The following is a 23,669-nucleotide window of genomic DNA, read 5'->3' as shown; positions in this document are numbered from 1 at the left end:
TATCTGATTTTTATGAGTATGTATTTATATATGTAATCTGTGATTTTAAATATTCTAAATAAAAATATAAAACTTACTAGTTTATATTACTTGGCTTTTGGTCTGCCTGAACCATCAACTCTCTAATCACTATCATCTCAATTAAAGAAAAACATTTTAATCAAATAAAAACAAATTTTTGAATTTATTTCAGGTAAAAAGAAGCAATCCTTCCACATCAACATCTAAACTCAGATTTAAGAATTTAAATTTGGTCCATAGGAATTTTGCCTATTCTCTTCATTTATTTTTCTTATTAGAATCAACCTCCATGGCTGACAAGTCAGTAGTAAATGGCTACAAAAAATCTTCAAATCAGGAAGAGAGAGCTGCTCCTCCTGTAGCTTTATTTGACTCCCCTACTTCCAGGCATTTGGAAGATTTCACTTTCCCTTTCCACCTGAAATGAGTCATGCCACGTGGCCATGCGGAAACAGAAGTCACACAGAAGTCTTCAGGGGCAGTGCGTGCCATGACAGTCCCTTCTCCCTGAAAGAGGATGGATGGCATGGAGCACGTCTTCCAGGGAAAGCAAGACAAGAGTGAGAAGCAACCTGCGCTGTTTTCAACTAGGGAGGAGTGGGGGTTGTTTACTCTTGTGACCTAAACCAGTCTAACCTGACTCATACAAAAGACTTAAGAGCCATCAATTTGGCAAATTCAAACAGATTTTTAAGTGGTCTTATTTTATCATTTAAGAGGCAGATGGATATATTTCAGCCCAAAAGAAATGGAAGGATTCTCGGCTAATGTAATTATAAAGTCATTGCAGTAACGCTAAGTATCGTTGAGAAGAAGTCAGAGATGTACCATCTCCCAGCTCCGAGCTCAGAGGCACGGCTGAGTGTCTTTTGAAGTGTTCCACAGAGGAATAAAAGCTCTTAAAATTCCTTTTACATATCTTATTACACATAAGTTTCTATTTTGCCTCACTTTTTACTCAGTGACCCCTGCTGGCCTACATCTTAACATAAAAGTTTAGACTTAGCTCTTTGAAGGGAATCTCACTTTAATTTGCTATCTTCTTCTGCTGCTCATCTGAACCTACCCAAGCTCTGCACGGTGTTCCCTGTCTGATCTTAGCCCACGCTGTATCTGCCTTTGGCTTTGTAGATCAAGCAGATGGGATATGAGTACGTGTTTGGCCCCCACACCAGGAGAAGGTAGTGACTATGGGTGGGCATCTGAGGATTTTAGGAGGGGTGGAGAGCCTGACAAGTGTTCTGGTTTTGGGGTATCGGCTTGCCCTAGATGTCTGGGTGACAGGAAGCTGGTAGTGAAAATTCACATGATCACCACCAATTTCCAATCTCCTCTTTGGTAAAGCTAAAATTGTGTTCTTAAACTTGTATTTAATACACCGATTTTTTTTTTCATGGCCAGGCACTGGGAATCGAACCCAGGTCTCCAGCATGGCAGGCGAGATTCTACCTGCTGAGCCACTGTGGCCCACCCTTAATAAGCCAATTTTAAAACATTACATAAAAGGGAAAATAAAATTCCCACACATACTTCTTTCCAAAGGGGGAATTGATACAATTTACTGTGAGAATTTGATAAACTAGCCACAGAAGTTGAATTGGGAAAGTCTAAAATGTTCCTTTCAATTCCACCTCTCTCTCCCATTTCAAGAATAAAACTTTAGGTACCTTCAACAGTGTGGCCTAGGAAACTCTTTCACAAACCACCATATGCTGATTTGCATGAAATGACTGTTGAAAAGCTTCCTCCAGCACAACCCCATTTAGTAGTCACACTGTTGCAACACTCACTGCGCTTTCAGCTCCTGACTTGTGCACTTTGTGTGAGCTCATTATTAAATAATTGCAAAGTCCAGGCTTATAATTTATTTCCTGATATGGGACTCCTTTATAGAGACACATTATAATTTTCTTCCTTGATGACCTCCTATTTTGATCTTAATGTCATAACAAATTTACAAAAAAAATGAATGAAAGAGCAAAAAAGGAAAGGAGGAAGGGAGGGAGGGAGGAAGAGAAGGAGAGAGGGAGGAAGAAAGAAACCCAAGGCCAATTTATTGAAAATAATTCAAAAATGAAGAATGTTTATATACTAAAATAGTGAGGAATATACAACTTTTATAAGAAAAACATTATATCCCAGAAGATTTCTGCAGATTGCAACCCCCAATATTAACTATCAATACTGATTTTTCTCTTCCAAAGTGTCTTTATTATTTAAAAAGTAGCGATAATTTGTTGTTGATTAGACCAGAGATTGTGAGGGAAGGGAGGGGAAAAATAACTGAGAATAATCTCTGGTCTCAGAAGGCAGGCTGGTTTGCAACAATTATAGTAGAAAGTAAACAGCGGCAAGTTTGCTGACAGATATAAACTATGATGAAATCACAGAGCACCAAGAGATTAATTCCAATTAAGGGACTGTGATAAAAAGCTGGTGGTTTTTGAAAAGAAGGTGATATAGTGTCAAGGTCTAGCTTTGAAATCAAAAAACCAGAGTTCAAACATATCATTTACTAGTTGCATGAATGTGAGCAAATTATTGAACATTTCTAGGCTTTTCTTCCCTCACCTATAAAAGTCAAGAAAATAAAATTAAAATAGAAACCAATAATATAGCACTTACCCTGCACCAAGGCAGTGCTATGAGCATTTAACACAAACTAATTCATTCAATCTTCATAAGAACATGGCAAGGGGTGGGGGTGTAAGTACCCTAATGTTCATTTCACAGAAAAAGTGACCTACACAAGATCAACAGGTGGTGAGTGACAAAAGGTGGGACTGGGTGGCAGGCAATTCACTCCAAGTCTCAGCCATTATTCTGCCTTGATGGGTTAATATAAGACTCACACAAATGTGCATTGTGCTAACCCATGAGCTCATTTATACACAATTTCCATTGACTTTTCTCAGTGAATTTATCAGATATGTTTTACAGACGAGGAAGCTGGGTTAGATAAGTTATGCTTTACTCTGGCTCAGCAGGCAAGAATTCTTGCCACTGATCCGCCGTTGCATCACCCAGAGTTAGATAAATTGTGAAAGCACAGTCAGGCAGCAATGGGGAAGATGGGCTGGGGAAGGACAAAGTGGAATGCGACCCTTCAGAGATTTCCTGTACTAAGGAAACATTGCAGTGGCAACAAGGATAGAAAAGAGAGACGGGATTTGAGAAATACTGAAGACTGACGAGTATATCAAAGAAATCGAGATTCTAGAGCAGGGGTCAGCAAACTACAACTCATAACCAAATTGGGCCTCCACCTGTTTTAGCAAATAAAATTTTATTGGAATATATCTACATTTATTTGTTTATATATTCCCTGTGGCATCTTTCATGGCAGAGTTAACTGGTTGGAACTGGTACTGTATAGCCCACAAAGCTGGAAATATTTACTATCTGACCCTTTATAAAAACAGTTTGCTAACCCCTGTTCTAGAGCAACCCTGTCCTATAGAAATTTTTGCCACGATGTAAATGCTCTATATCTCAGATGTTCAGTAAGTAGCCAATAGCTACACATGGCTAGCTAAATCTAAATTAAATTAAAAATTCAGTGCCTCATTCACACTAGCCGTATGCCAAATGCTCAATAGCCACATGTGGCTAATGTGACTCAGTTCATAAAGTTTAAATTTTATTTAATTTAAATTAATTAAAACAATTTAAATAGCTGCATGTCACTCGGAGTTGTTGGGGATTTTTAGTTGTAGAGAATTTTACGGAGCTAGAGGTGTTTCCCCAGGGTAAAAAGTAAAATGCTAGAGAGATCAAATAAGGCAAAGACTTACAAAACAATCAATTGAATTAAACACAAATAGGTATTGATGATCTTTGAAAAAGCAACCTGGGTAGAGCTACGGGAGCTGAAACCACCGTGCAGCAGATGGAGTACAAAGGAGGGGGTGGAATGGAGCACAAGCTGAGAAGTGAAAACACAAAAGGAAGGAGAATGTTCTGGCTTCTTTTTAGCTTGTGTAAATCTTTCACTTGTCTTTTATTAAAAGGGGAGGGAGGCAAGTGAATGGAGCTGAGGGGAGAGGGATTAAATTTTTTTATAAAAAGTTTGTTTCTGTTTTCTTTTAGTTTAATGGTGGAAGAAGCAGAGAATCAAGGGCATAAATAGGGCAATGTTTCTGGAAGTGCAGGTGGAACAGTGCTGCTGAAGAGACAGGTACTTAAGATGGAGCCTTGCAAGAGCTGAGGCTGAAAGACAAGTGCAAGCCTTGTATGAGAATCCCTGAATGCCTCGCTAAGGAATGGGAGGCCGTTAAAGAGGTTTGTTGTTGTTAGTTAATTAGTTTTTTTTTTTTAGAGTGGTTGCAGATGACAGGAACATCATGCAGAAAATACAGAATTTCTTTATAACCCCCACCCTCATACACAAAGTTTTCCCAATAACGTTTTAGATTCGTGTGGTACCTTTGCTAGAATTCATGAAACAAGGTTATTATAATCATGTGATTCACTTTATTGCCTTGTCTACATTGTGTTGTACATTTCTGTGGGTTTGCGCATATTGGTGTGTATGTGTGGTAACTTATATACTACCTATGATTTTTTTTAATCTTTGGTTTTGGATAGTAGTGTTCATTGCCAACACAAAGTTGTGACTCCATCCCCATCATCCATTGCCAAAACTTTTCTGTCACCTTAAAAGAAACTCCATGCCAATTAAACACTCACTCCCCATTCTTCTCCCCCAACTTGGCCTCTGGTAAGCTGTATTCTGCTGCTGACCTCATGAACATGCTTATGCTACTTACTTCGTGTCATGTAGTGTTTGTCTCTTTGTGTCTGGCTTATTTCACTGAAGACATGACGTCTTCAACGTTCACCCATGTTGGAGCATGCATCGGGGCTTCACCCCTTTTATGGCTAATAACATCCCATTGTGTGCATATACCACATTTTGTTCATTCGTCTGTTGATGGACACTTGGATTCCCTCCAACTTTTGTCAATTGTGAACAATGCCGCTACAGACGCTGCCATGCAAATGTCAATTCGAGTCCTTGCTTTCAATTCTTTAGGGCATATTCCTAGAAGTGGGATTGCTGTATCATATGTTGATTCTCTATTTTACTTCCTGAGAAATTGGCCAACTGTTTTCCACAGTAACTGCCATGTACATTCCCACCAATAACGTACAAGTGTTCCTATTTCTTAACCTCCTCTGCTGGACTGTGTTATTTTCTTTTTCTTTTTTATTTTATAGTGGCCATTCTAGTGGGTGTGATATGGTGTCTCATTGTGGTTTTGATTTGCATTTCTCTAATAACTTATTTCCATTTCTGCATGCTTTCTCTTGGTGGTTATCCTGGGGTTTGTATTAAACAACCTGTCTATAACCTACTAGTTTCAATATATACCAATTTAATATTAATAGAAGGCAGTCTCTGCTCATATCCCCCATTTCCCCTCTTTATATTGCTTTGGCACACATTACCTCTTCATATTTTTTCACATCCATTACAAGGAAATATGATTATTACTTAATCGATTGTATTCAAAATCTAACAGGAAATAAAGAATAGGGTTATATACTGAGGTATTTGCATTTACTATTGGGTTTTGCATTTGACCATGTAATTATCTTCACTGGAGATCTTCACTTCTTCAAACAGCTCCAAGTTATTATCTCCCATCCTTTTCTTTCAAACTTACGAACTTCCTCTGCATTTCTTGTAGAGCAGATCTTTTGGTAAGGGACTCTCTCAGTTTTGTTCATCCGTGAATGTTTAAACGCCCCCTCACTTTCAAACTTTTTTATTGTATAGTATAACATACATACAAAGCAAAGAAATAGAAAAGCAATAGTTTTCAAAGCACTGTTCAACAACTAGTTACAGGAAAGATCCCAGAGTTTGTCATGGACTACCATACGATCCTCTCAGATTTTTCCTTCCGGCTGCTCCAGAATATAGGAGTCTAGAAGGCTTAAATAATTTTTTATCATCACAATCGACTTTTTTTCCTGTGGTTTTTTTGTGATGAATACAAAATACATACAAAAGAGCAATAAATTTCAAAGCACAGCACCACAATTAGTTGTACAACATATTTCAAAGTTTGACATGGGTTACAATTCCACAATTCTAGGTTTTGCTTCTAGCTGCTCTAAGATTCTGGAGACTAAAAGAGATATCAATTTAAAGATTCAGCATTCATATTCATTTGTTAAATCTATCTTCACTGTATAACTCCACCATCACCTTTGATCTTTCCATCCCTCTCGTTAGGGGTGTTTGGGCTACGGTCATTCTAAATTTTTCATACTGGAAGGATCTGTCACTAATATGGGGTAAGAGGGTGGAACTTGTTGATGTTCTGGAGAGGCTGGGTCTCTAGGTTTCAAGACTTATCTGGCCCAGGGACCCTTCTGGACGTTGGAGATTTCTGGAAAGTTACTCTAGTACATGGAATCCTTGTGGAATGTTATATATTGCCCTAGGTGTTCTTTAGGATTGGCTGGAATGGCCATGGTTGGGGGTCAGCCGGTTATGTTAGGTAGCAAGGTCTAACTGAAGCTTGTGCACAAGCAACTTCCAGAGTAGCCTCTCGACTCTATTTGAACTCTGTCTGCCACTGATACTTTATTAGTTACATTTCTTTTCCCACTTTTTGTCAGAAACAAAATTGTGTGGCATGCAAGGATTTGAATGAAAATGTGGGACATTTGGTGAGGCAAAATAAACCAGAAACAAAAGAATAACAATGGTGTGGTCACCTTTAGAAAATGCTTATAAGAAAACAGCGACCTAGATTGTAAGCTTTTAGAGCAGACACATTATGTCCTGACTGATGACTATTATTTCTGAATTTCTAGAGGCTGTTTTACATATATCCTGATATTTAGAGATAAGAATGAAGCTGATCAAGTTGGGATTAAAGAAATTCAGAACACAGGGGTAAGAAAGAGTGTCCATATTTTAGATCCCATGGTGCCAGGTCTGGATTCATCCCTGGGAGTCCTTTCCCACATTGCCAGGGAGACTTTCATCCTGAAAGTCATGTCTTACGTAGGGGGGAGGGCAAAGATTTCACTTGCAGAGTTGGGCTTAGAGAGCAAAGCCGCATCTAAGCAACAAAAGAGGTCCTCCAGAAGTAACTCTTAGGCATGTGTATAGGTAGTCTAAGCTTCTCTGCTACCTACATAAGCCTCACAAGAGTAAGCCTCAGTATTGAGGTCATGGCCTATTGATTTGGGTGTCCCTAAAGTTTGACACAGTATCATGAGATTCCCTGATGGTGAGGTATTCTTTCTTCCATCCTTCAAGGGACTTTGCCTATATATATATATATATAGTTTTTTGTTTTTTTTTTTGCATGGGCAGGCACTACATATCAAACCCAGGTATCTGGTATAGCAGGTGAGAACTCTGCCTGCTGAGCCACCATGGCCTGCCCACCAATAGTTTTTGATTATCTGCTTAAAATACTCTAGGGCGTATCTAGGCATTACAGTAATCTATATAGGATTAAAGGACCTCTTTCTTCTTCTGGGTTCCCTGTGTTTAAGTTGTTCAAATAAGCTACACAGATAGGTTGAGTCAGATTATACACTACAGAAAATTTCAGTTTCAGATCAAATAAACTTTTCTTCCTTTGGTCTCAAAGAGTATGTGTGGTTCTAAAATATGGACACTCTTTCTTACCCCTGTGTTCTGAATTTCTTTAATCCCAACTTGATCAGCTTCATTCTTATCTCTAAATATCAGGATATATGTAAAACAGCCTCTAGAAATTCAGAAATAATAATCATCAGTCAGGACATAATGTGTCTGCTCTAAAAGCTTACAATCTAGGTCGCTGTTTTCTTATAAGCATTTTCTAAAGCGACCACACCATTGTTCTTCTTTTGTTTCTGTCCCACATGTTCATTCAAATCATTGCATGCCACACGATTTTGTTCCTTTTTTGTAGCAGCACAACATTCAATTCATAAGTATACATCATCATTTGTCAATCTCTCTCTCAGTCAGTGCATCCTTCCACCTCCTGCATTCATCAGGCATCATGTATAGGGCCCAAAGTCCACAAATTCTCAGTTTTAGATAATTTCATTGTTCCCATGAGAAAGAAAACCAGTAAACACACCCTCTCCAAATGGGATATCTGAACCTCCTCTTAACTCTTGTCCCTCCCTCCATTATTTAACTCTGCTGTTGCTGTGGTAGTGCTGATGGTTTCCTTTTGAACACAGCCCATAGCATGCAATAGCAGTTTTCCCCTGTACCCTGGACTTAAACATTTTTTGTACATGAATTATATCTTTGAAGTAGTTATTGCAAGAACTAATTCATATTTCTAGTGTTAATCAGTGGGACATGTAGATTTATACAACCCCTTTCAATCTTGTTCATCTTCAATACGGTAATATTACTTATGCCCCTCCCCCATTTTTGAAGGACAGTTTTGCTGGATAAATAATTTTGATTCAGTTTTTCTCTTGTCATACTACAGTTTTCTTACCTCCATGGTTTCTGATAAGAAATTGACACTTAGTCTTATAAGGATCCCTTGTATGTGATGAGTTACTTTCCTCTTGCTACTTTCAGAATTCTCTCTTTATCTTTGTTGGAGCATGTCTGTAAGGTATAGCTTGTTTGAAGCACATTATGCTTCTTGGACTATATTTATCACTTTCATAAGAACTGGGAAATTTTAAGTTATTATTTCCTCAAATTTTCTTTCTACTCCTTTTCCTTTCTTTTATCCTTCTTGGTACCCCCATAATGTGTCTGTTGATATGCTTCACGTGGTCCCACAAGTCCATCAGACTCTGTGGGAGAGCAGCCACATCATGCTGCATAGGTCAAAGGATTACTGGCTGTAGGACAGACGTCGCACTGCTTGGGACCATAAGGAAACTGTTTCCTAGGGGAGAGGGCACATTTGGAAGCCTGTAAATAGGGGAATTCCTAGAGCCACTCGCATGCCCAAAACAAGACTTATGCACAGAAAGGATCAGAGAGGCCCCTACACTTCGATCTAGAGCTATTCTATAAACTCATTGTATGGATAAGCCCTAAAGGAGAGCATTTGCACCAGTCAATCAGTAAAGAATGGGAAGGATGTGTACTTACTTCATCTTTTTTTTCTTGAAGCTTCTGCCTTCAAGGAAAGGTCTGTCATATAGAGGCTAAAGCAACAGCCATTTTAGAGTAAAAGCGCCAGGGACAATACATTAAAATATCAAAATGTCTAGGTTTCAACAAAAGGTTTCAAAACATACAAAGAAGTAGGAACGATGGCCCAGGCAAAAGGCGATATTAAAGCAACTGAAGCCATTAATGAGGAGAATCTGACCTGAGACATATCAGAAAATTACTTTTAAAAAATGGTCCTAAATATGCAGAAAGAGCTAAAAGAAAACCCGAACAAAAATATTAAAGGAAAAGGGTAGAGGAACACAAAGAGACTATCAATTGAGAGATATTTCTATTAATGAAATAACAGAAAGTAAAAATTTTCTAGAGGGCTCAACAAGACAGGAACTGGCAGAAAAATGAATCAGAGAACTTGAAGGTAAGATGGTTGAAATCATCCAGTCTGAGGACCAGAAAAAAGGAAGAAAGAAGAAAGGTGAACAGGGCCTGAGGAATCTATAGGACATTGTTTTAGTCTGCTAGGCTGCTGAAATGCAGATAACATGAAATGGGTTGGCTTTTACAATGGGAATTTATTACTTTACAAGCGTATAGATTCAAGGCTGAGAATGTTCAAATCAAGGCATCATCAGGTGATACTTTCTCCCCAAAGACCAGTTAACAGCAATCCTGGAATCCTCTGTCACACAACAAGGCACATGGTGGCATCTTCCAGTATCTCCCTTCTCTTTCAAGTTGTGTTACTTTTAGCTCTGGCTTCTGTGGCTTTCTCTTTCTGAATTATATTCTCTTATAAAGGACTCCAGTTAAGAGGATTAAGACTCATACTGGGTCATGCCTTACTTGAAGTAATCTAATAAAAAGGCCCTTAACTGTAGCAACCTAATCAAAAGGCTCTACTTGCAATAGGTTTACACCCACGGGAGTAGATTAATACACATTGTGGGATTGCCAGAAGGGAAGAGAGAATGCTCAAAGGAATAATGGCTGAAAACTTCCAAATTTAATGGAAGACATGAACATACAAATCCAAGATGTTAAATAAACACCAAACATGATAAACCCAAATAGACATATACTACAGCATGTTATAATCAAATGCTGAATGTCAAAGATAGAGAATTCCGAAAGCCACAAGAACGAAGCAACTGGCCATAAACAAGGGATTTCAATAAGATTGTGTCAATTTATCATCAGAAACCATGGCATAGGAAAGACACTGGCATGACACATTTAAAGTACTGAAAGCAGAAAGCTGCCAACCAAGAACTCTACAAATGGCAAACTTGCCTTTCAAAAATAAGGACGAGATTAAGAAATTCCCCTATAAACAAAAGCTGAGGGAGTTCATCACCAATAGACAAACCCTATATAAGAGCAGCTAAAGACAGTTCTGTAAGTTGAAAGAAAAGGACTATAGACAACAGATTGAACCCAGATGAAGACATAGATCTCTGATGAGAGTAACAACATGGGTAAATATAAATATAAGTATTAATTTATTTGGATTGTAACTCCACTTTTTACTTACTGCAGGACCTAAAAGGCAATCACATAAAATGTAATGATAAAATCAGTAGTTTAGGGAGGTACAACGGTGGCTCAGTGGCAAGAATTATTGCCTGCCGAGCTGGAGACCCGGGTTTGATTCCCGGAGACTGCCCATGCCAAAAAAAAAAAAAAAAAAAAAAAAAAATCAGTCGTTTACGACTCAATGTATGAACATTTAATTTGTGAAAGGTGGGGGTAGGGGAGAATAGGAAGATAGTTTGTGTATATGATTGAAGTGAAGTTGGTATGAAAGCAAATGATTGGTATAGATTTAGGTGGTTAAATGTAAGCACCAAGGTAGCTACAAAGAAAACATCAAAGAATACAGAAGCTCACTGTGAGAGAAATTAGAGTAGTTACCAGGGGCAGAGAGGCATGGGTAATGGGGAGATAATGCATAATGGGTGTATTTCTGCTTAGGGGAATGGGGAAGTTTTAGGAATGGAAGGTGCTGAGGGTATCACAATATTGTGAAAGTGATTATTATCTTTGAATGGCATGCTTGGATGTGACCAAGATGGGAAAGTGTACATTGTACATATGCTCCTACAATTAAAAAAAAAAAGTAAGAGCAACTAACGAGACAATGACAACTAAATACAATACATTATCCTGGATGGGATCTAGCACAGGAGGAGAAAAGACTCCAGGAGATATTATTGGAACACATGAAAAAAGTGGAATGTAAACTGTAAATTTTATACGAATGTTAAATTGCTTGGGCATGATAACTACACTTATGGTGGTTAAATAAGTATGCTTTCTTGTTCCTAGGAAATGTGTATGGCAGTATTAAGTGTTCAAGAAACACAATGTATACAACCTACACTTGAGTGTTCAGAAATGGATAGATGGATAGAGAGAGAGAGAGAGGGAGACTAATAGAACAAATGTGGCAAAATGTTAAAATTGATTGATCTGGGTATCTGGGGGTGTATGGGTATGTTGTAGTTTTCTGTATGGCATGTGCATTATTTATTAACTGTCTTATAAGTTTGAAAGTATTTCAAACAGTTGAAAAAAAAGAAAGATACAGATTTGAAGTAGGAGAAAGAAGAAACGTTTCTTCAAAAGAAGAAACGTTTCTTCAATCATCAACAATGTGCCAGGTTCTGCTTTGCAATTTATATAGATCAAATATTATCCCCATTTTGCAGATTAAAAAAAAGAGGCTCAGAAGGGTCAAATAACTTTCTAGAGTCATAAAACTAACATAAGACAGATTGGGTCCCATGCTTTCTGATTCCAGGGAACGTTCAATGAGTTTAGTTATAATTTTACATATACCTGTGTGCTTGTTTTTTAATTCCTGTACACTCCCCACCCTCCATAGACCCCTGCTTCTTTTGGGTGAAGCCCTGTGCTGGCTCATTTGTGGCACACAACAGAAGCTCAGTAATTATATTTAAATAAAGGCCCGTTAAGAGTGAACAAATGTGAATTGAAGGAGTACTCTTTACTCTTTTGACACATTAACACAAATAAGAAAAAAGTCTCATGAGGTAAATGGTCAACACTCAGAAAAAACAATGGCTAGTTCCAAAGACTACTATCACACACAAACAGAGAAGGCTTTAAGCCCTTTTGAGAGGGCTTCATGTTGCTTCATTCATACAGTGTCATCCAATCTAATTTACAGAAACTCGGGCCTTAGTCAGTATCAACTGACTGTTCCAGGAAACCCTCCAAATTGGGTAATTGCTTACTTGGAACAGCATAATAACCTTATGTTAATTTAACACTAGGGATACTGTATTTGTGAAAGTACTTGGAAAACACATCTCTCTATAGGAGAAGCAATTATTCTAACCCAGAAACCTAATGCAAAGAAAGAGACGTTCTTTGGGCCTATTGATCCTTTATTTATGCATACATATATGCAAGAGCCTGGTCCCAACGCACTAGCCATAGCCACAGTTTGCAACTCTCAGCTTGACATCTGCAACCCTGCCAGATCATCTTGGATTAAAACTGAGTGAGTTGCCAACGTTGAGAAATGCAGCCAATAGAAAAAAAAAAAGAATAAAAAGAAAGGCTTTCAAGAAATCAATGCCTGTTATCTGAACTGAGTTCACTATCCTGAAGAGAAAAGGCATGAATGAATGATCTTAAAGATCCTCAGGTTGTGAGTCATGCCTGACAGTAAAATTCAAAGCAAATGATGAGGACACCATTTTCTCCTGTTTTTATACCTTTTTTATTCTAGAGGGAAATTCAGAAGAAACAGAGAATTGAAGCAAAGGGAATACAATTTGGTTTAATATCAGAAAAAAAGGAAAAGATAAAACTATGATTAACTGAATTAATATTAAAGGCCGAAAGTAGAAGACAAAATCAAAACATATTTACATTTCAAAGCATATATTTTTAAAGCCTAATGTATTGCTAAATAAGCATTAATTTACAAGTTCATTTTAAAAGACAGCAAACATCAGTCAGTCTTCTTCAAGATTGCACTTAGGGACGCTCTTAGGAACAATGGCCTCCAATCAATCACCCAAACAACTCAGAGGAAAGTTTTGATGAAATCCTAAGGAGCCAAACTTCAAAAGAGAGCAGGTTTCTAGAAAACTAGACTTACAGCCCAGGATTTCCCCAATGGCCTGGAAACCTCTGAAATATCTACAGAGAACGAGTTGTGGGATAGCAGATGTGTACTGTCCTAGCATTCATTCAAGGGAGCATAAGATAACTCTCAGCATTTAATCCTGATGAAAATGATGAAGAAGAGGAAAGAAAGGGGTGGCGGGAGAGAAAGAAGAAATAGCAGAAGCACCACGCAGTGGAAGAGGAACCCACTTTTGATTACTTGATGCAAACTTAGCTGTGATTAAAAAGAAGCTGAGAAGGAAATATGTAAGAATTGAAACACATGTTCTCTAAATCTAAGGATTTTAGTGCCATTTTTCCTACTTTTATATTGTATCTTCACTTTAGCTATCCATTTCTTGCTGTTTAAGGCTATAACTCATATAGAATGACACACTACAATGTTCTGATAAAACTCTCCCCTTAGCTGAAGCTCCCACAAGGCAGAAACCACATTCATTAATGCATTCTGCCTAACATTTAGCTCAAGTCCACAGAGGGATGTTTAATACAAGCTTTTATTAAAGAGAAGGAATGCAATCAATCATTTTAGACTGTCTAAGAAGAACTTTTTCATCCAATTGAGTCTTAAAAATTATTCTGAAATTGTTTCTATAAAGAATATGTAATTAGGGAAGTTACACAGAGAGCATCAATTGTGCCTATAATGGTTTATTGCTTCAAATAAAAAGATCTGAAACAAATGTGACACAATGCTAAATTTTTACAACGCTTCAAGATCAGTGCCTGCTATTTACAACCTTTATTTATCCTTTAAATATTTCATAAGGAAAAAGACAGCAAGCCACCACTGAGTGTTTATTAATCTTTCTTGTAAAACAATTTAATGATATAAATAAAAATGTATATAATTGCCCTTTGACCCAGAAATATTCTTATAGGAATAACTGAAAGAAAAAAAGGAAGAAATAAAGAGAGAGAGAGAGGCAGAGGAGGAAGGAGGGAGGGAAAGAGGGAAAGAGAAGACAAGAGCGTAGGGAGGGAATAAAAGAGGTAAGAAGGGAGGGAGAGAATTCTTTGGAGCATTGTGTCTAAAGATGCATGTATTATTGACTGTTTATAATATCAAATAAAGAGAACAACCTAAATATCAATATGAAGGGATTGTAAAATAGTTTGCCATCAATACAATATGTTAAAATATTTCATACATTAAAATAATGGGAAAGAAGGGCAGTAGGCATATGGAAAAATCACAATTTATCACAAGTAGAAAGATGAACTATCAAATAATATGGACAGTATAATTCCATTTTTTCTGCCTTTACCTAGGACAGCAGTCTACAAATGGGCGATAGACCCATTTTTGAAATGTATAATAAATATAAATTAAAAAAATTAATGAATGCATACAAAAGCTGGTGAATCTGAATAAGTTCTGTAGTCTAATTTTATTGTGGCAATGCCCATTCTGCTTTCGACAATGTATTATATAATTATGTAAGATGTTACTATTGGGGAAGTTGGGTAAAGGGTACAAGTTACTATAGTATAATAGTACAAATACTATATTTTGTATATTTGTATATAAATATAAAACAATGTTAATTAATATTATATTTAGATATTGAAACCACAGTTGGATTTTCAACCTTTCTTGGCTTTTCCTAAATCTACCCAATTAAAATTTAAAGTAAAACTATACTTATAGCGGGAAAAAAACATAAACCTAAATTTCAGTCAGAATGAATTTGGAATAAAGAAAAGCTAACGGGAAGTAATTCAAACCTCAAATCCTGGCCTTCTGATATAAAGCACCTGTTCTTTTCATTAAACTACACTAACTCTCCATTCAAATTCCTTTACTTCTCACAAAAACAACTTCACACACACCCACACACACAACTGATAGACACATCAACTAAGATAAATCAAATTAAACTAACTGGACACGATTGGACATATCTTGAAATTTAAAGTAAATGGATACTTTTTTATTACGACTTTTCTTGCTTAATCTTAAACTAAAGAGAGGACAATTTTATAATTGCGTAGGTCATCCCTACTAACAATGTCAAAGGGAGTTCTTCAGACTGAAAAAGAAAGGACACTAGACAGTGGTTCAGAGCAGCAGAAAGAAATAAATACCTGCAGTAAAGGTAATCATGTGGGTAATTCTAAATGCCAGCAGTATTCTATTGTACCCTTTGAAATGTAACTTCTTACTTCCCACAGGTGCTAAAATGCAAATGCATAAACAATTAATGAAAAACCTATGGTTTGGGATATATAATATGCAAATATAATATTTGTAACATGTAAAAAATAGGTGGGAGGACAGAGGAGTATACAAATAGTGAATGTGAGTGCATTGAAAACACCTTGATATCAAATAAAATATGACTGTCACATAATTAGGATGTTAAATTTTAACCCCTTTCTAACCATGAGGAAAATATAAAGAAAAATATATCCAAATAGAAATGAGAAGGGAATCAATATGGTACAAAATTTTAAAAAAAGAAAGGAAAAGAAATATGAAATAGGGATTAACAGAAGAACTGAGGAACAAAAAAAGTATGACTTACAGATACTAAATAGAAAAATGGTAGAAGAAAATGCTGTATTAGCAGTAGTGACTTTAAATGTAAATGGATTAAACTCTCCAGTCAAAAGGTAGAGATTGGCAGACTGGATAAAAAAAAAAAAAAACAGAACCCAACTATATATTGTTTACAAAACGAAACAAATTCAAAGACACAAGTAGGTTGAAAGTGAAAAGATAGAAAAAAAAATCCCATGCAAGTAGTAACCAAAAGAGAGCTGTGGTAGCTATTCTAATATAGATAGACTTGAAGCCAAAACTGTTATGAAGGACAAAGATGGTCATTACATACTGAGAACAGTATGAATTCAACAAGAAGATATAACAATTATAAACACAAATGCATCTAACAGCAGAGCCAAATGGAGCAATCACTGACGGATTTGAAGGGAAAAACAGATGTTTTTACATTAATAGTAGGATACTTTTATATAGCATTTCCAATAACGGATAGAAATTCTAGAGAGAAGATCAACAAGAGAAGCTAAAACTTATGACAATACTCTAAACCAATTAGCTATAACAGACATACATGGAATATTTCACCCAACACCAACAGGATACACTTGGTTCTTGAGTGCACATGGATCATTCTCCAGGACAGACCAAACCTTAGGTCACAAAACAAGACTCAATATATTCAAAATAAATATAACGAAATCATATGATTATCTTCTCAGACCACAATGGAATGAAGCTAGAAATCAGTAACAGAGGGAGAAGTGGAAAACTAACAAATATGTGGAAATTAAACATTTTCTTAAATAACCAGTGGGTCAAAGGGAAAATCACAAGGGAAATTCGGAAATAACTTGAGGCAAATGAAAATTAAAATAAAACATACCAAAACTTATGGAATGGAATGGCCAATGGTGGCTGAGTAGCAGAGTTCTCATCTGCCATGCCAGAGACCCAGGTTTGATTCACAGAGCCTGCCAATGTCAAAACAAAACAAAACTTATGGAATGTAGCAAAAATAATGTTAAGGAGGAAATGTATATATGTAAATGTTTACATTAAAAAAGAAAGATTTGGTGTAAAGTCAGAGATCTAATCTCAAAACTGAAAGATCTAAAAAAGGAGCAAGCTAAACCCAAAGCAAGTAGAAGGAAGGAAAAACGAAGACTAGAGTGGAGCTAGATGGAGAAGAAGAAAAAAAAAGCAATAGAAAGAATAAACAAAACCAAAAGTTGTTTTTTGAAAAAAATCAATAAAAATGACAAATGTTTAGCTAGACCAACAAAGAATAAAAAAGGACACAAATAAATAAAATCAGAAATGAAAAGGGACACATTCCAACCAACCCCAAAGAAATAAAAAGGACTTTAAGAAAATATTGTGAATAACTGTACAAAAACAAATTAGATAACATAGATGAAATGAAAAAAATCTTAGAAACAATCTACCCACACTGACTCAAGAAGAAACAGAAGCTCTCAACAAACCAAAAACTAGTAAAAAGATTGAACCAGTATCAAAAACCACACACACAATAAAGAAAAGTGCAGGACCAAATGATTTCACAGAGAAATTTTAACAGACATTCCAAGAATTAATACTAATCTTGCTCAAACTCTTCTGAAAAATTAAAGGCAGAAACACTCCCTTACTCACTCTATAAGGCCAAAATTGACCTCATGACAAAGCCAGATAAATATCACATGAGAAAAGAAAAGTTTTTGCATACAGATATAAAAATCCTCAACAAAACACTCGCAAATATAATCCAGCAGAACATTAAAAGAATTGTACACTATGGTCAAGCAGAATATATCCCAGGTATGCAAGGATGCTTCAATATAAGAAAACCAATTAATGTAAAAGAACATAAAAAGAACAAAGTAAAACGAAAGCACAATCACCTCAAATGAAGTAGAAAAGGTAGCTGACAAAATCCAGCACCACTTCTTGATAAAAACTGTTAGAAAACCAGGAATAGAAAGAAACTCCCTCAACCTGATAGAAGGCGTATATGAAAATACCCACAGCTAACATTATACATATTGGTTAAAGACAGAAAGCTTTTCCTCTAAGATCATTAATAAGACAAGGATGCCCACTGCCACCACTGTCATTCGACATTGCACTGGATGTTCTAGCCAGATCAATTAAGCAAGAAAAAGATATAAAAGGCAATAAGATTGGAAAGGAAGAAGTAAAATTTAACCATTTGCAGATGGCATAATCTTATTTGTAGAAAATCTTAAAAAAACCACAACAAAGTTCCTAGAGACAATAAATTGATTCAGCAAAGTGGTACAGTACAAGATCATCACTCAAAAATCATTAGTGTTTCTTTACATTGGTAATGAACAATCAGAAGAAATCACAAAAAAATCAATTAATAATAGCAATTAAAATATCAATGTGTAAGATTAAATCTAAGCAAGTATGTAAACATTGCTGACAGAAATCAAACAAGACCAAAATATATGGAAGTATAGTCCCTGTTCACAGATTTGACTGGAAGACCAAATATCGTTAACATGTCAATTCTACCCAATATGAATTACAGAGTCAATACAATCCCAATCAAAATTCCAACATCCTCCTTTTCAGAGATGGAAAAGCCAATCATCAAATTTATATGGAAGTGTAAGGGATCCTGCATGGTCAAAGCCAACTTACTAAATTTGGAGGACTCACACTTCTTGATCTTAAAACTGATTTCAAAGCCACAGCAAGCAAGACAGCATGGTACTGGCAAAATGGCAAGACATGTAGACCAATGGAATCAAATTGGAAGTTCAGAAGTTAACTCTCACATTTATGGCTCACTGATTTTTGACATGGGGGCAGGGATCACTCAATTGGAAAAGAATAGAGTTTTCAACAAATGGTGCTGGGGAAACTTGACCTCCATTTGTGAAAAAATGAAGGTGAAGCCCTGTCCCACACCATACACAAATACCAACTCAAAATGGATCAAAGATCTAAATATAAGAGCCATAAATACCAAACTCCTAGAAGAAAATATAGGGAAGCATCTCCAGGACCTTGTGTTAGGCAACACTTTCTTAGAACTTTCACCTAAAGCATAAGCAACAGAAGAAAGTATAGACAAATAGTACCGTATCAAAATTAAAAATGTTGTGCAACTAAGAACTTTATCAGTAAAGTAAAATGAAAACCTACAAAATTGGAGAAAATATTTGGAAACCACATATCTGATAAGGGTTTAATGTTTATAATATATAAAGAAGTCCTTCAACTCAACAACAAAAAGATAAACAACCCAATTTAAAAATGGGCAAAGACTTGGATAGACATTTCTCAAAAAATGTATACAAATGGCCAAAAAGAATATGGAACGATACTTAACATCATTAGCCATTAGATAATGATGCAATCATCATTAGGGAATTGCAAATCAAAAACATACCAAGGGGCACCTGGTTCTGGCCCCGCATCCGGGATGCTGAGCCAAGGTCACACACTCCTGCTGCTCTGTCACTTTTTTCTTTTTTTATTAAGCTCAAACTTTCCAGTTTGGTTCTAACTTCTTGTGTCCTGGGTCTCCGTCTTAGCAGGAAAGGGTGCGCGGAAGGGGACCTGCGCACCTCCCGCCAAGCGTTTTGGGGGCCCTGCCTTCCGCGCTCTTCCCTCCAGCTTGTGCACGGGCGTGGGTGGGGGGAGGTGATGGGGGATCCCAGTGTGTGAAACGACAAAAAGTTAAAGGGATGGGGAGGATCTGCTAAGGAGATGGGTCTCCTGGATCTCTAAGAAGGTGCCTCCTCGCATCTGGGGCTGAGGACCTCGCTGAAGCCGTGCCAAGAAGTGTGACGATGAGGAGGCCACCGTCCTGGTGTGCGACAATGGCTCTGAGCCGGTGAAGGCCAGCTTCTCCGGGGATGACGCACCGGCACTGTCTTTCCCTCCATCATGGGTCACCTTCGCCATTAGGGCGTCATGGTGGGTGTGGGTCAGAAGGATTCCTACGTAGGTGATGAGGCCCAGGGCAAACGAGGTGTCCTGACTCTCAAATACCCCATTGAGCATGGCACCATCACCAACTGGGACGACAGGGAGAAGATCTGGCACCACACCTTCTACAATGAGCTCCGGGTGGCCCCCGAGGAACACCTCACTGAGGCCCCTTTGAACCCCAAGGCTGATTGTGAGAAGATGACCCAAATCATGTTTGAAACCTTCAACATCCCTGCCATGAATGTGGCTATCCAGGCTGCGCTGTCCCTGTACGCTTCTGGCCGTACCACAGGCATTGCTCTGGACTCGGGACGCGTCTCTCACAACGTGCCCATCTATGAGGGCTACGCCTTGCCCCGTGCTATCACACGCCTGGATCTAGCTGGGCGGGACCTCACTAACTATCTCATGGAAATCCTCACCGAGCGTGGCTATTCTTTCGTCACCACTGCTGAACGTGAAATTGTCCGTGACATTAAAGAGAAGCTGTGCTACGTCGCCCTGGATTTTGAGAATGAGATGGCCACAGCTGCCTCTTCCTCTTCTCTGGAGAAGAGCTATCTATGAACTGCCCGATGGCCAAGTCATCACCATTGGCAATGAGCGCTTCCGCTGCCCTGAGACACTCTTCCAGCCCTCCTTCACTGGTATGGAATCTGCTGGCATCCATGAAACTACTTAAAATAGCAGCATGAAGTATGACATCGACATCCCGCAAGGACCTGTATGCCAACAACGTCTTATCCGGAGGCACGACTATGTATTGCTGATTGCATGCAAAAGGAGATCACTGCCCTGGCTCCTAGCACCGTGAAGATTAAGATTATTGCTCCTCCTGAGCATAAATACTCTGTCGGGATTGGGGGCTCCATCGTGGTTTCCCTGTCCACCTTCCAGCAGATGTGGATTAGCAAGCAAGAGCATGATGAAGCCCATCCATCCTCCACTGCAAATGCTTCTAAGGAGCCTTCCCTCTTGTCTACCTTACATCCAGGATACATATTATGCTTTATGGGGTCTTCCGAACCACCCTCCTTCATCTCTCATCCATCATTGTACAGTTTGTTTACACACATGCAGTTTATTTGTGCTCTTAATATTTATTGCTTTATAAATAAATCAGACCAGGACTTGCAACCTAAAAAAAAAACATACCAAGGTACCATTTCATACCCATTAGAATGGCTTTTTTAAAAAAAACAGTAAATCACAACTGTTGGAGAGACTGTGGAGAAATAGGAACACACATTCATTGCCTTTGGAATGTAAAATGATATTGCTGCTGTGGAAAACAATTTGGCAGTCCCCCAGAAAGTTAAGTTGGGAATTACCAAATGACCCAAAAAGCAAACATCTAAGTATACCCCCCCAAAATTGAAAATAGTAACTCAAACAGATCATATTCAGACCAAGGTTCATGGCGTCATCATTTACAACTGCCACAATATGTGAGCTACCGTGTCCATCAACCAATGAAGTGCAAATCAGAATGTGTCATATCCACACAACGGAATATTATTCAGCTGTAAAAAGAAACGAAGTCATGATACCTGCAACAACCTGGAAGAACCTTGAAAACATCATGTTGAATGAAATTAACCAGTCACAAAAAGACAAATATAGTGTACTGTCACTGATGTGAAATGATTATAATAAACTCATAGAGTCAAAATCTAGAATATAGGTTAAGCAGGGGCCGGGTAAGGGTAAGGAAGAGGGAGTTAATGCATAAAATGCACAGAGTCTGTATTTGGGGCGATGGAAAAGTTTTGGTAAAGGAATGTGGGCATGGAAACACAATATTGTGCACATTAATTAATATCACTGAATTATATATTTGAATGTGGTTAAAAGGGGAAATTTTAGTTTCTATATGTGTTACTGGACTAATTTTTTTAAAAGTCCATAGACCTCCACAACACAGTGAACTCTAATTTAAACTTTAAACTTAGGAATACAATTGTTAAAATGTACTATTATCAATTGTAACAAATGTACCATACCAATACAGAGGGTTAATAATATGTAGTATATGGGAACCTTGTCTTTGATTCATGACTTTTCTGTGAACGCACACTTTCTCTAATAAGAAAAGTAAACTGAATTTATAAATAAGCTTTTCCATGTAAAAGGATTAAAAAAAGAAAGGTAAGCTAAAGTGAATTGAGAATATTATTATAGAAGCAATATAATGCAGTACTTAGTAGTAAAGATGCTAAATTCAGACTGCTTGGTTTCAATTTTATGTCTGCTCTCTCTCTCTATATATATATATATAAATATATATATATATATATATTTTTTTTTTTTTTTCGCATGGGCAGGAACGAGGAATTGAACCCAGGCCTCTGGCATGGCAGGTGAAAACTGTCTGCTGAGCCACAGTGGCCCGCCCATACATCTGCTATTTTACTAGCTTTTTTCTTTTACGTTTAGACAAGTTTCTTAAACTCTCTGTACCTAAGTTTCCATACCTGTTCAATGGAAATGAAAACTGATCCCACCTCTTGAGGTTGTTATAAGGTTTACATAAATTAAAGCGTGTGAAGCTATGTCAGTCATAGCATAGATACAAAAAGGCTTAGCATTTTTTTTTTTTGCTATATGCCTGATACTACTTATCTACATAAACACACTTACTTATTTTAACAATTCCATAAAGTTTAGATTTCTCCCTGAATCAATAAGCATAGACTGGATTACGTTGCAGTAAGAACCCCAAAATCTCAGTAACTGGCCAAAACAAATGCAGTGAATCTTACTGCAAATGATGGACTATAGCTACCAGTACAATTATAAAAATGTTCTTTCATGAATTGTAACAAATGTACCACACTAATGAAGGTTTTAAAAATAGGGTGGTATATGTGAAGTTTGTATTTCATGCTTGGCTTTTCTAAAAACCTACAATTTCTCTAATTAAAAAAAAACAGAGAGCTGCGATACTATATTCAACATAAACAATAGTACAGTGATTGTAAAGGAAAAAAAAAAGAATTTTACTTCAATCTGCCCTTCTATGTGACCACTTTGAATTTATATTTGTGTTTAAACTTAAAACAGTGAAACCAAATACAAATTGCAAGGCATACTATTATGTTTGTTCAGTGCAAAATGTAGTTTATATGTGTCCTACTTTACTGAATTTTAATATCTTTGAATTTGAAATATATTTTTATTAATTGCTAATTTTTTAAAACAAAAGGACAAATTAAGAAAAATGATTATTTTTAAAATGCTTATTTCTGACACATGCCCATCTGGGTGGAATGCCCAAAGCATTGGTCATTGATACATTTTTGCTCAATCACCCAGACTGCTTCTATCTTACATCTGCTTCCACAATGGCAGTAACAGTCAGAGAAAGATTTAAGAAGTAAAGCTCTAGCAATTAAATCCTTCCCCCTGAAGTGCCATGCCCTCTTACTTCACTCACCAAAGCTAATCACATAGCCATGCCTGTGCGGGGAAGTCCGAACCTCCTGTGGGCTCTGAAGGAGAAGAGAACCACTTATTGTTGGACACTAGGATTACCCATCAGTTCCCATTTTAGAATTCCCCTATTTTCAAATTATTTGGGACAAGCTACTATTAAAGAGTGGAGCTAAAGTTTTAATCCAGAAATAAGTTTGTTTTTTCCATTAACAATGATGCTCAACATCCTTCCCCCCCCCCCCACCCTACTCACTCACCAATGTAGGTGACCTGACAACTTCTCCCTTTAAGAATGGCTACCATCAGTCAGCACTGATTAAGGGGAGGAGTGGGGAAAGGGCACAGAAAGGGCATTTGTGGTTTGGAAAAGCTCCTAACTCCCAACTGAGAGTCAATGAAACTCTATGAAAATAAGAAAAAGAGTGTACAGAGATAGCAAAATCTGATTAGAGGAAAAATAGACTT

At 37.3% G+C, this 23,669-nt stretch overlaps 1 protein-coding gene and 1 pseudogene across 1 annotated transcript in view; one reads left to right on the top strand and one right to left on the bottom strand.

The window, feature by feature from the left end:
• The window catches only part of ACSS3 (acyl-CoA synthetase short chain family member 3), a 184,695-nt gene that overhangs the window by 151,662 nt on the left and 9,364 nt on the right, over positions 1-23,669 (bottom strand). The gene's annotated exons all lie outside the window — the stretch shown is intronic.
• On the top strand, positions 19,737-20,833 carry LOC143690240 (actin, alpha cardiac muscle 1-like; annotated as a pseudogene).

This window comes from Tamandua tetradactyla, chromosome 7 (genome assembly GCF_023851605.1).
Source record: "Tamandua tetradactyla isolate mTamTet1 chromosome 7, mTamTet1.pri, whole genome shotgun sequence".
NCBI classification, from domain to species: domain Eukaryota; kingdom Metazoa; phylum Chordata; class Mammalia; order Pilosa; family Myrmecophagidae; genus Tamandua; species Tamandua tetradactyla.
This window is presented reverse-complemented; position numbering and strand designations above follow the sequence as displayed.